This window comes from Hypanus sabinus, unplaced genomic scaffold, assembly GCF_030144855.1.
Source record: "Hypanus sabinus isolate sHypSab1 unplaced genomic scaffold, sHypSab1.hap1 scaffold_921, whole genome shotgun sequence".
Taxonomy (NCBI): Eukaryota; Metazoa; Chordata; class Chondrichthyes; order Myliobatiformes; family Dasyatidae; genus Hypanus; species Hypanus sabinus.
Genome location: NW_026781774.1, coordinates 122,438 through 137,933, shown reverse-complemented (window position 1 = coordinate 137,933; position 15,496 = coordinate 122,438). Strand labels below are relative to the sequence as shown.

General features: G+C 43.3%; 1 long non-coding RNA gene across 1 annotated transcript in view; it reads left to right on the top strand.

Moving 5' to 3' along the window:
• Positions 1-14,849, top strand: part of LOC132390476 (uncharacterized) — a 31,225-nt gene extending 16,376 nt beyond the window's left edge. The window contains exons 3-4 of the long non-coding RNA XR_009510918.1: positions 9,471-9,540; positions 14,756-14,849. This is a non-coding gene — a long non-coding RNA (uncharacterized LOC132390476). The remainder of the gene's footprint in view (positions 1-9,470; positions 9,541-14,755) is intronic.
• The last annotated feature ends 647 nt before the right edge of the window (positions 14,850-15,496 follow it).

Genomic DNA, 15,496 nt, shown 5'->3' with positions numbered 1-15,496 from the left:
ATAAACCGGTGTATCACGGTAGCCCTACTGCTCACGCTGGACGCAGCTTTCTTCTGATTCCTTGCCTCCCTCAGGCAGGCCCGGCTGGACTGCCGCTGCCCGGTGGGGATTCTGCCCTTTCCACCCATTGCTCACTAAGGGTTGTGCCCCGCACCTGCCCAGGTGTCCGCTCCTTGCAGATGCCTCCGTGTTTTTAGCCTGGGAGGTGGCCCTGCCCGGGATCCATGCGGCCCGCCACGAGCTCTGGGATCCTCCTGCCCTATCACGAAATCGGGGATCCAGCCCCGCCTGCATAAGCCCCTGCATGCCACGGCATCCCCATCCTGTCCTACCCCTAGTACTTCAGTGCCTGCGTTCTGCATTCGGGTCCAATCCTGTCCCCGTCCTGACAAGCTCCTGGAGACTTGATACTATCAAAAGGCTTGTCAGGAGGCAGATAAGAGTCAGGAGTCTAGATGTAGGGATGAGAGTGATGAAAAACCAGAATGGGTAAGGATGGGATTTCTCTATTAGGTCTCCAGATAAAGTTTGAATAACCAACAGACTTATGATCTGTTATGGCTTCTGTCACATGAAGTGGATGTTTTTCACTGGGTACTGTAAAACAAATGGAAAGTTAAAAACAGTATATTCCACGAATGGATGGTTACGTACTCGTGACATGACAGTGGTACCCTTGTCACTTGACAGGGGTTGAAGCTGTACTGGACTTGAGGTAATGGTCTTGTGATGGTGAAATGACGTCATTTTCCCGCCAGTAGAGATCATGTGACAGTTTTTTTTTACTGGTTATAAAAGGAAGACCCCACCCTGTGAGGAGGGGCAGCTCGTGGCTGGATTTGTCAAGTTGATTTCATGCCACTGCGTGATTTAATGGGATGACGCAGTTTAGCTGAAGGTTGAAGTTTTATCAAATGCCAAAAGTTTAAAAGATCATTGCCAGCAGGTTCTTGAAATACTGCTAGTTCCGAAATCAGTGGAGAGTGAAGATCGAAGATCGAGGAGGATCTATTTCGACGGTGAAACGGGTTCGACCTTATTTAATCCTTAATCGAAAGGATTTCGTGGACTGTTCACGTGTTAATCTCTGCGGGAAAGCCGGAGATTGAGGACAGTGTGATAAAGGAAAGGTCAGTGCCTTTAAGCCGTTCCATTTTGTAAATTCGTCGTGGGAGAAGTTCGACATCGGGTATGGAAGTGAAGCGACGTGAAAGAAAATTTAAATAGTCTTATAAAGTCTCTCCTTTTAGCTGAACTGTGAGCATATCGAACTTTTGGCAATACTACTTTCAAGAACTGTTTTTGCAATATCGCTTTAAGGACTGTTTGAGCTGCCGCACAGCAGCTGTTTCCGGTTACGTTAGTGTTTGGTTACTTTTGGGGGGTTTGTTTTCTGTGTTTAATAAACGTGTTATTTGTTATACAGAACCCCTTGCCGAACTCATATATTCATTGTTGCCGGAATATGTAACAGGATGACATCAGCTTTTCTGTCAATGCAGAAGCATCTCACCCACTTCCACGTAGCAAATCAGTGGTCAGCACTTTACACCACTTAATATCTTTGAATCCAAACCCCAGCTCCTGAAGGGAAAAAGGTAGGTCATCAGGCATCGTGAATAAATTATTGAGATTTATTTCTCGTCAGCTGAGGAATACTATGTTACCCTGCAGACTTTGTATGAATTGAACGAGCTGGTCTTTGTGCAACAGATGTCAAGTCTGATCTCTAATTGCGACTAATACGTATCCGTGGAGGGAAATCCCCATAACTGGACAACTGTAAATCCTGCATCGGACTCAGCTCCACCATAGACTTTCCATAGAGTCCAAAAAGAGAGAGTGACATTCCACAGATCTTCCCAGTTCACAAGCTGGGAAATCCCCTGGCTAAATTCATCTCAGATTTACTAAGTACAAACTAAGTTAATAGACATGTTTTTACCATTTAGAAGACATTTGGACATGTGCATTGATTAGAAAGATTTAGAGGGTCATTGAGGGCAAATAAGAAGCTCATTCAGGTAACTTGCTCAGCGTGGATGTGTTTGGCCGTAGTGCCTGTTTTCTGTGCAGTATATTTCTCCAAATCTATTTTATTAAGTAGTTCAAATTATAGTGGACATGTGTTTTCAGCCGATGAATCTTTAACACTGAGTTTGTGGAAAAAGCTCCTCACTGATTGCCGATGTCAGCAGAGCAGCAGCTCGCTCTAGAACTGGCCCTGTGCTCTTCGAGTCCAGCTGATGTGCAGTCAGCTGGCAAACCAGTGCAGAGGATCAATTGTCAAACTGATCTACTGTCACTAGTGCTTCCAGCTCCCCTGTGAGCTGACTCCGTTATCGAGTGTGACTTTATATATAGTAAGCAGCACTCAGCTTTCGGGCTTAATACTGAATTAACCCCATGGACTGGCATTATGAAGTGTCTGTGGGCCAAGATGGAAACATACCCAGATGAATTGTCCTAGGCCATTCTGAGCAGGTTCTCCAGAGAAAAATTGTAGTAAGAGGACAGCTTGCATAATGTAGATTTTGAGTGAATGATGAGTGATAATCTCAAACACTTTAGAATCTCAGTGTTTCCTGTGGGACTACTAAACCTGTTCCACTGTCCAGCAGAGATCAGAGGCTGGTCACTGTCTGAACTTGATAGATTCATGGTGTTCTTTGCCTTACATCCACATCAGGTTTAAAAATGTTACTGGTGTTTATCTGCTGCACCTATATTTCCAGTACGCTCATCGCTACCCTTTCAGTGACAGATCTGAATGCCACTCGTATTGACCCAGACATTTACATTCGGACCTAAAATATCCTCTTCTACACCTCACCAATTGTTCACTTACATCGAAACAGTGCATCGTATTCCAATATATTTTATGTGCAGTCGTAAAAAATACAAATTGATCAATGTATATTTCACCCTTTGTGTGTTCTACTGGTGCCTGTCGACCATGTGGCCTTGCTTATCTTGTTGCTGCTCAGTTCTGTTATTCAGCTGATGGAAGACTGACGTATCATAGAGGGAGAAAGATGAACTTAGAGAAATGGAGACTGCAAGAACTGCTTCTGTTCTCAGCCATTCTCCATGACAACAAGAATTCTGGACTGGCTGGTTGACAGGACACGCTCAAGGAACAAAGACAGACTGAATGTTAACAACGTTTGAGGGCAGCATTAGTGAAATAACAAAGTTAAATTTGTTCAGGTCTCGTACCACACATCCGCCAATCTGTTTGACACCCACAATCTTTAGGAATTAAATGCTGGAGCTTCAGGTCTACGACTGCCAGATTGGGTAACAGCTTCTTCCCTCAGGCTGAGAACCTAATAAATATCCTCGCACCACCAAGGTCTCATCACGAGCAATGTGAGCTGTTTATTGTTTACTGTTTACTCTTTACAATTCACCCGTGCTGCCCACTGCATGTATTGTGAATTTTATTTTAGCCATTTATTTGTGATAATGGTGTGTTAAAATGTGCTGTGCTTTGTGGGTATATGTTTTCTGAGTGCACCATGGTTTGGAGGAACATTTCTTTATTTGGTTGTCTGTACTTGAACTTGAGTTACTGAACCTGTTGAGCTAGTGTATTTGTCGGTGTAGGTTAACAATGCACAAATTACAGAAGTGGAGGAAAGTCAAATTCACCTATGCAGACTGAGGTAGATCCACTTTGCTTCTGATACTTTTGAGTATAAGTTGGGCTCTGGAAAACTCAGGGTTAACAAACAGAGGCCAAGTGTATTTTGAAAAGGCATTTACCTTTAGGAAGAGATCTCACTGTTCATGGCTCTGGGAGAAATTCATTGAAACAGGCGGGTTTGTGGATCTTGGATATGAAGTAGAAATGTTGGTTATGGGGTTAGGGTACTATTATGTTGGTGGCAGTCTAACATGTCTGGTGCTATGAAAATGCTTTGTAAACAATGCAGAGTACTGTTGGGGGAGACAGTCTATGGGGGAAGCAACTATGGTGGCACTTCTGACACAGAGTCTGCCCCTGTGACTCAGATGACAGGTACATCAAAGATGCAATAATAACAGGGTTGACTTAGTGGGCGATTTTAATTTCCCAAATATTAATTAGCATCTCCATCGAGCAAGGGGTTTAGATGGAGTGGCATTGTTAGGTGGGTTCAGGAAAGTTTCTTGCCAAAATATGATGATAAGCCTACATGAGGAGAGGCTGTACTTGATCGAGTGTTGGGAAATGAACCTAGTCAGGTGTCAGGTCTCTCAGTGGTAGAGCATTTTGGAGATAGAAATCACAATTCTATCTCCTTTACCATAACATTGGATAGGGATAGGAACAGATAAGCTGGAAAACGTTTAATAAGAGTAGGGGGAAATATCATGCTATCCGGTAGGAACGTGGAAGCTTGAATTGGCAGCAGATGTTATCAGGAAATGTATGGCAGAAATGTGGTAAATTTTCAGTGGATGTTTGTGTGGATTCCTGAAGAGATGTGTTCTAATGAGACAGGGAGAGGATGGTACGGGACAGGAACCATGGGGTACAAATGCTGTTGTAAATCTAATCAAGAGGAGAGCAAAAGCTCATAAAAAGTGCGAAAGACTAGATAATGATTGAGATCTAGAAGATTGAAGCCAGAAGCGGCCAGGTGAAGGATTGATGAGCAGGATAAAGGAAAACCCCAAGACATTATACAATGACAGGAATAGCAAAGGGATAAGACGTGAGAGAATAGGACCAATAAAGAGTGCCGGGGGATACGTGTGAATGGAACACAGGCGACTGTGGAAGGCGAGGGGTGGAGCCCATGGCAATGATATTTGCTTCATGAATGGGGACAGAAGTAGTTCCGGAGGATTGGAGTGTTGCAGGTCTTGTTCCATTATTCAACAAAGGAAGCAGAGTTAGCCCGGGAAATTGAAGACCAGTGAGTCTTACTTCAGTTGATGGTTAGTACTTTGGTGGAGAGATCCCGTGAGGTCGAATTTATAAACATATGGAGAGGTATAATATGATTAGAAATTAAAAGCATGGCTTTGTCAAAGAAGGTTGTGCCTTACGTCTGATTGAATTTTTTGAGGATGTAACTAAATATATTGATGAAGGTAGAGCGGAAAACGTAGTGTATATGGACTTTAGTAATGCAATTCATATGATATCCCATGGAAAGCTTGTGGAGAAACTAAGCAGGCATGGGATCCAAGGGACATTGCTTTGAGCATCCAGAACTAGCTTGCCCACAGATGGAAAAGTGTGATTTTAAACGGGTCATATTCCGCATGGAGTTCGGCGACCAGTGGTGTGCCTCAGGGACCTGTTCTGGACGCCCTTCTCATTCTGATTTTTATAAATGGTCTAGATGAGGAAGTGGAAGAGGATTTAGTAAATTTGCTGATGTCACAGAGGTTGGGCGTGTTGTGGATAGTATGGAAAGCTGTCAGATTTCACAGCAGAACATTGATATGGTGCAAAACTGGGCTGAGAGTTGGCAGATGGAGTTCAACAAAGATAATGTGAGGTGGTTCATTTTGATAGGTGAATTATGATGTCAGAATATAGTATTAATGGTAAAATTCTTGGCAGTGTGGAGGAACAGAGGGATCTTGGGGTCCAAGTCCATAAGACACTCAAAGCTGCTGTTCAGGTTGACTGTGGTTGATGAGACATACGGTGCATTGGCCTTCACCAACTGTGGGATTGAGATCAAGAGCCGAGAGGTTAATATTGCAGCTATATATACCCCTGTCAGACCCCACTTGGAATACTGTGTCCAGTTCTGGTCGCTGCACAAAAGGAAGAATGTGGAGACTACAGAGAGGGTGCAGAGGAGATTTACGAGGATGGTCCCGGTAGTGAGGAGCATGCCCATTGAGAATAGATTGAATGATCTTGTCCTTTTCTTCTCAGAGCAACGAAGGATGAGTGGTGACATAATAGAGGTGTATAAGATGATCAGGGGCTTTGTTTGTGCAGATAGTCAGAGGTCTTATCCCAGGGCTGAAAAGGCTAATGTGTGAGGGCACATTTTGAAGGTGTTTGGAAGTAGATACAGAGGAGATGTCAGGGGTAAGTATTTTAAGCAGTGAGTGATGAGTTTGTGGAATGGTACAGGAGGATACAATAGGTTATTTGAAGAGACTCATGGAGTCATGGAGTTTAGAAAAAATAGAGGGCTATGAGTAATCCTGGGTAAATTCTAAATTCAAAAAAAAATTCGGTAAACCATTGTGGGCCAAAGGACCTGCATTGTGCAGGAAGTTTTCCATGTTCTATGTTCTAAATGCTCTTCATATTACAAGACATTCAATCCTCGGTTTTATATTCTGATTCTCTTGAAATAAAATTTTACACGGCATTTCCCTTCCTGACCACAGAATCAACCAACAAATTAAGTTTTCAAATGCTGCACAGTAATCCCAAATGCATTTGCACTTCAGATTTTTATGTTTTATTTCCATTTAGAAAGCAGTAAAACTTTCATTTCTTCTAACAAAGTTTACAACCATAAACCTCTCAACGTTGGATTCATCTGCCACTTATTTGACCATTCCCTTAATGTGTCGAATTCTTCTGTATCTTCCCTATTCTTTCAAATCTACCTGCCGATTCACATATCTTGGTATCGTCTGCAAACTTTGCAACAAGGCCATCAATTCCTTCAAGTCCATCAATCCCATCACTCAAATAATTCTCATATAATAATAAAAAAAAATTGGTCACAACACAAACCCATGAGGAACACCAATAGTCAGGGTAATGAATCAGAAAAGGATCCCTTTCTCCCCGCTCTTTTCCTCCTGCCAATCAGCACTTCTTGAATCTGTGCTGGTATCTTTTCTATAATACCATGGGTTTATAGTTTGTTATAGTGTTATAGTGTGGCAGCTTGTGAAAAGCCTTCTGAAAATCTATGTCCACAACATCAACGTATCTGCATCGACACAACATCAACATATTTGCGTATCTTATTTTCTTTTCTTTCTTCAAAGAATTCCAACAGATTAGTCAGGCAAGGTTTTCTCAAGGAAACCATGCCTCCGTCAAGCTATTCGTGCCTCCCAGAATCTCTAAACCACATCCTTTACAATCAACTCCAACATCGTCCCTACCACTAAAGTCTGATTATCTGGCCCCTTGTTTCCTATCTTCTGCCTTTCACATTTCTTAAAGAGTGGGGCGACTGGGACGTTCCGGAGTTTGGAGAACAATTCCAGTCCCATCATGCTCGGAGTCTCTTTACATCCACTGAGTGGAAAGCTTGGGATATTCCCGACTGATCGAGTTTCTTTTCACGGTTCAAAGACCGATAGGCTTGGGAATTGATCATTACAAATTGTCCTGTGATTACACAGCTTGTACCTTGGTTTACTAGGTGGCGCAGCTTGAGGGGATGGAAGTCCTTGTTCCATCTTGCATCTCAATAAATAAGTAAATAATAGATTTGGGGCATCACATCTGAACTGCGGAGGAATTTGGGGTGGGAGAAAAAAAATGATCAGTGGTCCTGGTCCAGGTGGGTCCAGCAAATAGGATAACCACTGAAAAGTGACTGCTAAGCAGCTAAGAAATAAATATAGGAATCAGAATCAAAAGGTTAATATACTCTGCATAGTTATGTAACGTGCATGCGCTTGTTACAGGATCAATTAGATTAGGGAGTTAAAAGTGTGCCTCAAAGACTGGAGGAAGATTGCTGATATTCATGATACTTTGGTCCCACTTTTGGGAGGAATGGAGATGATTTGATTGGACAGGGTACAGCTGAATCATGCTCGGACTGAGGTCCTGACAAATCACATAACTACGGCTATAGACAGACTTTCACTAAATTGCAGGGAAATGGGTTCAACAGATTGGAAGTGTTATGGATGATGTTTAAGTGTATCTTGTTTCTCACTTCTTCTGGCAGCAATAGTGTTAACTTTGATGTGTAAATATGTGGATTTGATCCCAGGGACAGTGAGGACATACGACCCCCAACTGACGACACTGAGTCAGGACCTGTTTGTTCATGGTCACCTTCAATTGATTATTATTGGCAAACTTGTTTATCCAAATAGAAGCTATTTACATAGAGCTTGATAAGGGTAGGCAGTGCGTGTATCTACATTGATTTTACTCAGGCGCTGGGCAAAGTCTTTTTGGATGGTAATCCGGAAGATTCAGATGCATGTGGTTGGCAGGGAATTGGCTGTTTGGAGTCAGTACTGGCTTTCGCATAAAAGACAGGAGGAGTGGTTGAAGGAAAACATTGGAGCTGGAGGTCTTCGATTAGTGGAGTTTCACAGCGATCTATTATGGGACCTCTGCTGCTTGTAATGTCTCTAGATGTCCTGGATGAAAATGTAGATGGATTCGTTAGTAAATTAGCAGATGATACCAGGATTGACGGAGCTGTGGATCGTACAAGGGAGTGGCAATAAATACAACAAAATATAGATCAGTTGCAGATATAGGCTGAGAAATGGCAGATGGAATTTGACCCAGAGAAATGTGAGGAACTGCAACTCTGCAGGGCAAATGCAAAGAGACAGAACACTGTTATGGACAAGGTCTTTTAGAGTGTTGCTGAGCAGAGATCATGGCATCCCCATTCATTGCTAGTTGAAAGTAGCTACACAGGTTGATATGTTGCTTCAGAGAAGCTTACAGAATGCTTTCATTTACTTGTCGAGGAATTGAGTTCAAAATTCATGTTCCAACTTGGTAAAACTCTCGTTGGGCCACGTCAGGATCACTGCATAAAGTTCTGGTGGCCCCACACTTGGAAGGATGTGGAGTCTCTGTAGAGGGTGCAGAGTATGTTTACCAGGATGCTGCCTCAGTTAAAGGGTGTGTACTATCACAAGAGGGGTAATAAAATAGTTGTTTTCACTGCAACTCCAGAGACTGAGAGGTGATCTGATGCAGGAAGATGGAGGGATTTGGACATGGTGTAGGTAGGAGGGATTAGTGGGTTTGGTTTACCAATGACGACTGGGCCATATTTACTACTACTGACAGGCTTTTCCGTACAATGGCATTGATGCTTCCATATCAGGCCACGAGAAAACCAGTCAATATACTCTCTAACATACATCTGTGGAAATTTGTAAATGTTTCAGCTAACATGTCAAATTTTGTCAAGCTTCGAAGAAAGTAGAGCGTTTTTGGTGACATTCAAAATCTACTCAAATTTCTATTGAAATATAGCCGCTGAAATACCTTCTTTACAACAGCATAAATATGTTGGGTCCAGGTTAGGTCCTCTGATATATTCACACCCAGGAACTTAGCTCCCTCATTTAATTTCTGATCCCTCCATGAGGATTGGCGTGTGTTATTCTCTCAACTATTTTCTGTCACCTGTCCTCATACCTGAACCCTTTTCAGTGCAACAGCACTCCAGAAAGCATGCTGTGGAATTCTTCCATGGGCAACAAAGTCAATAGTCTGAGATAACGGAGCTGCAAGCTGAATTCACTGTTCTTTGTTTCTTGTCAATTCACAGGAAAATATGTGCGAAAGTCTGAGATGCATATTCCCACATAGCTGTCCAGAACACAGCAGGTAACCGTTTGGTAAGTAAAGATCTGTTAAGAGCTCGTAAGAACAATGCATTTCAGTCATCCACAACTCTCTGAGTCAAAAGCCTACCTCTCATGTGCCCTTTGAACCCATGCCTTCTCACTCTAGATGCCTGCCCTTCGGTATTTGACATTTCAACCCCGGGAAACAGATACTCCCTGTCTAATCTATCTGTGCCTCTTTTAATCTTATAAACTTTTATCTGATCCCGCCTCAGTCTCTGGTGTTCCAGAGAAAACATTTCAGCTTCCTTTCCAATTGTATCCAGTCTCAATTATAAGCCAAGCTGATGCTGAGGAAATACACCTCCAGAAATATGATTTTGATTTCTGCAATGAGTATGTGTGTGTATGGCAAATATCCATCAGCATTTCCTGGTGAATGATTCAGAGCACACGACTAATGATAAGAGGATGTTCATCATGACATTGGAGTTGTTTCCTTCTGTGTAATAAAGTACTTCAATTTGCTGCATCCGACTACCACTTCTGAGCTGTTATAATTTGAGAATGAAAAATGCTAAAAGTCCAAGTGCAACTATTTTATTTATATTTTCTGCCAATTACACTACTGACAGTTAGGGCAGAAATAAATGTCTTCCTTCTCTGGCCGTGGTCAGGGCTTTCTTCACCATGTCAGTAGCTTCCTCTTGGGTTTCAGTGCAGTCCAGTACACATCCCACGTGGAGAATGAGGAGAAGCCTTACACTCAGATCTAGAATAATTCTTCATTGCTGTTTCTGGAGCAGTTTGCTCTTACCAGTCAGAGTTGTTATTCCTTGGCTGAACGCCCAGACCCGTGGACCTCTCTTAGCCTGGCCTCTACTTATTGACCTATTTGGTACGGCTGATACTGCCGAGAGCCAAAGCGGAAGCCCCTGTCTCCAGACAACATAGAACTCGGGGTTATTGAGGCACAATGGCCTCCAAACCTAAAGCTTGTGGTCCTCTTTCAGGCCTTTATTTTTTGCTATCCCTTATTTTAAGCATTGGCACAATTTAACATTCATCATAAACCACTTCCTCCTGTATCCAAAACTTTATGAATCAGGTTTTCTATCCGATTCAATGTTAAATGTTTATTTTATAACATTTTTATGGCTCCAAGCTTTCAGTAACAAATGAATATTGCTGACCTTGTATTGTAGATTGGGAATTGCACAGAGGGTTAGGATCACCTAAAGTCTGGATGGTGACAATCTTCAATCTTCCACGACTCTTCAGTCAGTGATAAATGGATGCTTTAGTTGTGTCAAAATAATTCGTCATCGGCTAAGCACTATCTCTGAGCTTAGTCTATTTATTTACTCTTTGAATAATTCACGTCTTCCTGTTGGAATTCTTTGAGGAGAATACAAGTAGGATAGATAAATGGGATGCAGCGGATTTTGTTTATCTGGACGTTAGGAAGGCCTTTGACAAGTTACCACACAGATGGCTGATTACCAAAGTAAGAGCCCACGATATTACTAGAATGTTATTAACATTGTTAGGTCATTGGCTGATTGGTAAGAGGCAGCAATTGGGAATAAAATGCTCCTTTTCCGGTTACCTGCCAGTGGCCAGTGGTGTTCCACAGTGGTCGGTGTTGGGATCACTTCTTTTTTTTGCTGTATATAATGACTTATATGATAGAATAGATGGTTGTGTTGCCAAGTTTCAGATGTTAGAAAGATTCGTGGAAGGGCATGTAGTGTTGAGGAAACAGGTAGAATAGGAACATACAGAACATAGAATTGCAACAGCACAATACAGGCTCCTTGGTCCACAAAGCTGTGTCAAATATGCCCTTTCTTTAGAACTTTTGCATTATGCCGATGACCTTTTGCTTTATATTTTTAATGTTAAGACCTCATTACCTTTCGTACTTCCTTCATTCTCCTGTTTTTGCCAGTTTTCAGGACATAAAATAAATTTTCATAAGAATGAACATTTTCCTTTGAATAATTTGGTATCAATTAATAGCAACCTTACTTTTAAAATTGTAAGAAATCAATGTAAACACAAGGAAATCTGCAGATGCTGCTAATTCGAGAAACACACACAAGATGAAGGTGGAACGCAGCAGGCCAGGCAGCATGTATAGAAAGAAGCATTGTCGATGTTTCGGGCCGAGACCATTCGTCAGGACTAACTGAAAGAAAAGATAGAGATTTGAAAATAGGAGGTGGAGGGGGAAATGCAAAAATATAAGAAAAGACCTGAGCGCGTGGGTTGAAGCAAAAAGCTAGAGAGTTGATTGGCAAAAGGGATACAGGGCTGGAGAAGGGAAAGGAACATGGGACGGGAGGCCTAGGGAGAAAGAAAGGTGGAGAGGAACACCAGAGTGAGATGGAGAACAGGCAGCATGATGGACAGAGAGAGAACAGAAAGTGGCGGGGGGGGAATAACTAAATCAGGGCTAGGGTAAGAAGGCGAGGGGCATTAACGAAAGTTAGAGAAGTCAATGTTCATGCCATCAAGTTGGATGCTGCCCAAACGGTATATAGAAAAAGGAAGACATCTCCTTCGTCCTGGAACGCAAAGCCTCATCCCAAGAGCAGATGCGGCGGAGACGCAGGAATTGCGAAGAGGGGATGACATTTTTGCAAGAGACATGGTGGGAATACAAATAGTCCAGGTAGCTGTGAGATTCAGTCGGCTTATAGAAGATATTTGTAGATAAGCCGTCTCCAGAGATGGAGACAGGAAGATCAAGAAAGGGGAGGGAGGTGTCGGAAATGGACCAGGTAAATTTGAGAACAGGATGGAAGTTGGAGGGAAAGTTAATGAAATCAACGTGTTCAGCATGCATGCAGAAAGCAGCACCAATGCAGTCGTCGATGTAGCGAAGGAAAAGAGGGGGGCAGATACTCGTATAGGCTTGGAACATGGACTGCTCCACAAAGCCAACAGAAAGGCTGACGTAGATGGGACCCATGCGGGTGCCCCTACCTGCACCTTTGGTATGGAGGAAGTGGGAGGAGCCAAATGACAAATTATTGAGAGTGAGAACGAATTCCTCTAGACGGAGGGGAGTGGTGATAGACGGGAATTGGTTTGGTCTGGAATCCAAAAATAATTGGAGAGCTTTAAGACCTTCTTGGTGGGGGATGGAGGTATATAGGGACTGCACATCTATGGCGAAAATAAAGCAGTGGGGGGCAATAGAACTAAAAATCACTGAAAAAATTCAGAACATGAGAAGCTTGATACTGAGTTTGGGGTTGGAGCGGAGAGCAGAGCGTTCGGAAGAAGTGAGGTTGGAAGTGGAACAAGGTGCGGTGAAGTCCAGATGGTTGATGTTCCGTCAGCAGCTAGCAATAAAGAGATCCAGAGCAGGCAGAAGACCAGATCGGGGTGTCCATGAAGCGGATAGTTTGGTTGAAGACGGGTCATGGGTGGGGGTGGGAGTCCTTGCCGAAGTATTAGGCTCGTAGACGGAGCCGGCGGAAGAAAAGTTCAGCATCATGGCGTACGCCGAACTCGCTGAGGTGTGGGCGAAGGAGCACAAAGATGAGGTCTTTACTGAGGACAGAGCACTCTGCCTCGGAGAGTTGAATGTCGGAGGGGATGGCAAATACCCGGCACGGGTGAGAGATGGGATCACGGGGAGAGGCTGGTGAAGTCGGTGGAGAGGGGAGGATTAGGGTGAGAGGAAGGTGGAGCCTCTGAGGGTCCAGGAGCTGACGATGGGATTGAGGGAGAGGAGAATGCAGAGTGGTGCTTGGGGAAGGTCAGACAGGAGTCACAACCGCTGCACGTGAAGACCCGGCCTGGTGTTCAAGGCTGGAGTCGCAGTTGGGGTCTGCGCAATCGCGTTGAAGGTGTCCATGGTTGTTGGAACTGGCATTGATGATGCTGGAGTCCGGATTTTGAATATGCCCTGGGTTGCTGTGGCAGCCGAGATCGACGGCGGGGCCATTCCATGGTCTTTGGAACCAGCATTGATGGTGCTGGAGTCCGGGTATGAGAGAGTGTGAGATGTTTGAGAGAGCCATGGTTTTCAAGGGACATTGGAAGATTATTTTGAAAAAGAGAAAGGTCTATAATAAATATAGGCAGCATGGTGTAAATGACGTGTTTGAGGAATATAAAGAATATAAATAAATCTTAAGGACGAAAATAGAAATGCTAAAAGAAGATACGAGGTTGCTTTGGCAAGTATGGTGAAAATAAATCCTAAAGGTTTCTACAGTTATTTCAATAGCAAAAGGATAGTAAGGGAGAAAATTGGTCCCTTAGAGAATCAGAATGGACAGCTATATGTGGAGCCAAAAGAGATGGGGTCGATTTTGAACAATTTATTTTCTTCGGTATTCAATAAGGAGAAGGATATTGTATCGTGTAAGATAAGGGAAACAAGTATAGTAGTTGTGGAAACTATGCTGACTAAAAAAGAGGAAGTACTGGCGCTTTTAACGATTATAAAATGGCAAAAGCCTTCGGGTCCTGTCAGGATTTCCCCTAGGACCTTGAGGGAAGTTAGTGTAGATACAGCTTGGGCTGTGACAGAAATATTTCAAATGTCATTAGAGACGGTCATCCCTACTTCGATGCACACCGCTAATTCTGAGACACCTCTGGTGCCTGACTGCATCGGTCTTGACCATTGGTCTGGAATCATCAGCTGCGTGGAGAGCATTCACCCCTGCATGGGCAACAGCTTGCTTTATGTATCGTACTACCCTGACTTGCATATTGACTTTCATCCGCGAAGGTACAATATCCATGGTCGAACCTGACCAGCGGAGGGCCATCAACAGCATGTCTGACTATGGCCTCCTCTCCTGCTGCGATGAGGCCAAGTATAGGTTGAATGAGCAACGACTCATATTCCGATTGTGTAGCCTCCAATCTCGACGGCATGAACATTGATTTCTTCAAATTCAAGAAATGAATATCCTGTGCTTCTTCCGCCCACTCCACCTCAGCGTTCCTTCGGATCCCCCCGCCCCATTCTGGTGGCTTTTTACTCCTTCACTTCCCCTCACGCACCGCCATGTCCTCCTCATCAATTCTGTCTGGCTCTCCATCTCTTTTGTGTAATCCCGTGGTCCTGCGTCTCTCCTGTTAGATTCCTTTCTCTTCATCTCTTTGCCTTTTCTGCCTGTCACTCAGCTCTTCACATAATCGTTCCTCCAGAAACCAGACCCCTCCCGCACTCACTTGTCCTTCTACTCCTCCCCCATCACCTAATTCTGGCTTTTGTCTCTTTCTCTTTAATCAGAATGAAGGTTCCCAGCCCGAGCTGTCGACTGGTTGCTGAGTTCCTCCAACATTCTCTGTGTGTTTGCTTCTGTTTGTTTATTGATTAAAATAATCAAACTGGTACAGTGGAAGGAATTTGTGGAATGGTCAGAGACAGTTTCATACAGTAGTTTATTTACCCAGGAACATGTCATTTCAGTTGTAATCTGTGTAAAGAGGTTGTATTACAGAGAGTTCTTGCGGTGAAGGATCCTGAATATGAGCAGTGGCAGATGTTTAAGGAGAAGGTTCGTTAAAGCCGAAATTTATCCCGATCAGACAGAGGAATCACAGAGAGCAAACAACAGTCTGTGGTTAAAAGAGTTCAAGGTAAATATTAACTCAGAGAACAAACAAAGAGGCAACGACAGGGTGGACAAAACAGTCGGGATTTTTCCAGTAACTCATGATGCGACAAAAGATAAAAATATCAAGGAAAAACAGATTAGTTAACTCAATAATTTCCATTAGTGTTTTCAGTGGGGACACAGCAAACATCCTACAGACATCTAACGGTGACATTTCAATGTTGTGCCATAATGTGTAGCAATCACCATCAGGGGTGATAAACTAATGGGACTAAAAGCAAAAATATCCAGTTCCCAACGACCTGCACCAGACGGTTTCACAGGAAGGCTGGAGAGAAAGTAGAGACATTGGAATCTGTCAAAAATCACTGTTACAGAAAGGTCCTAGTGGAGCTGAAAACCATTGCTGAAGG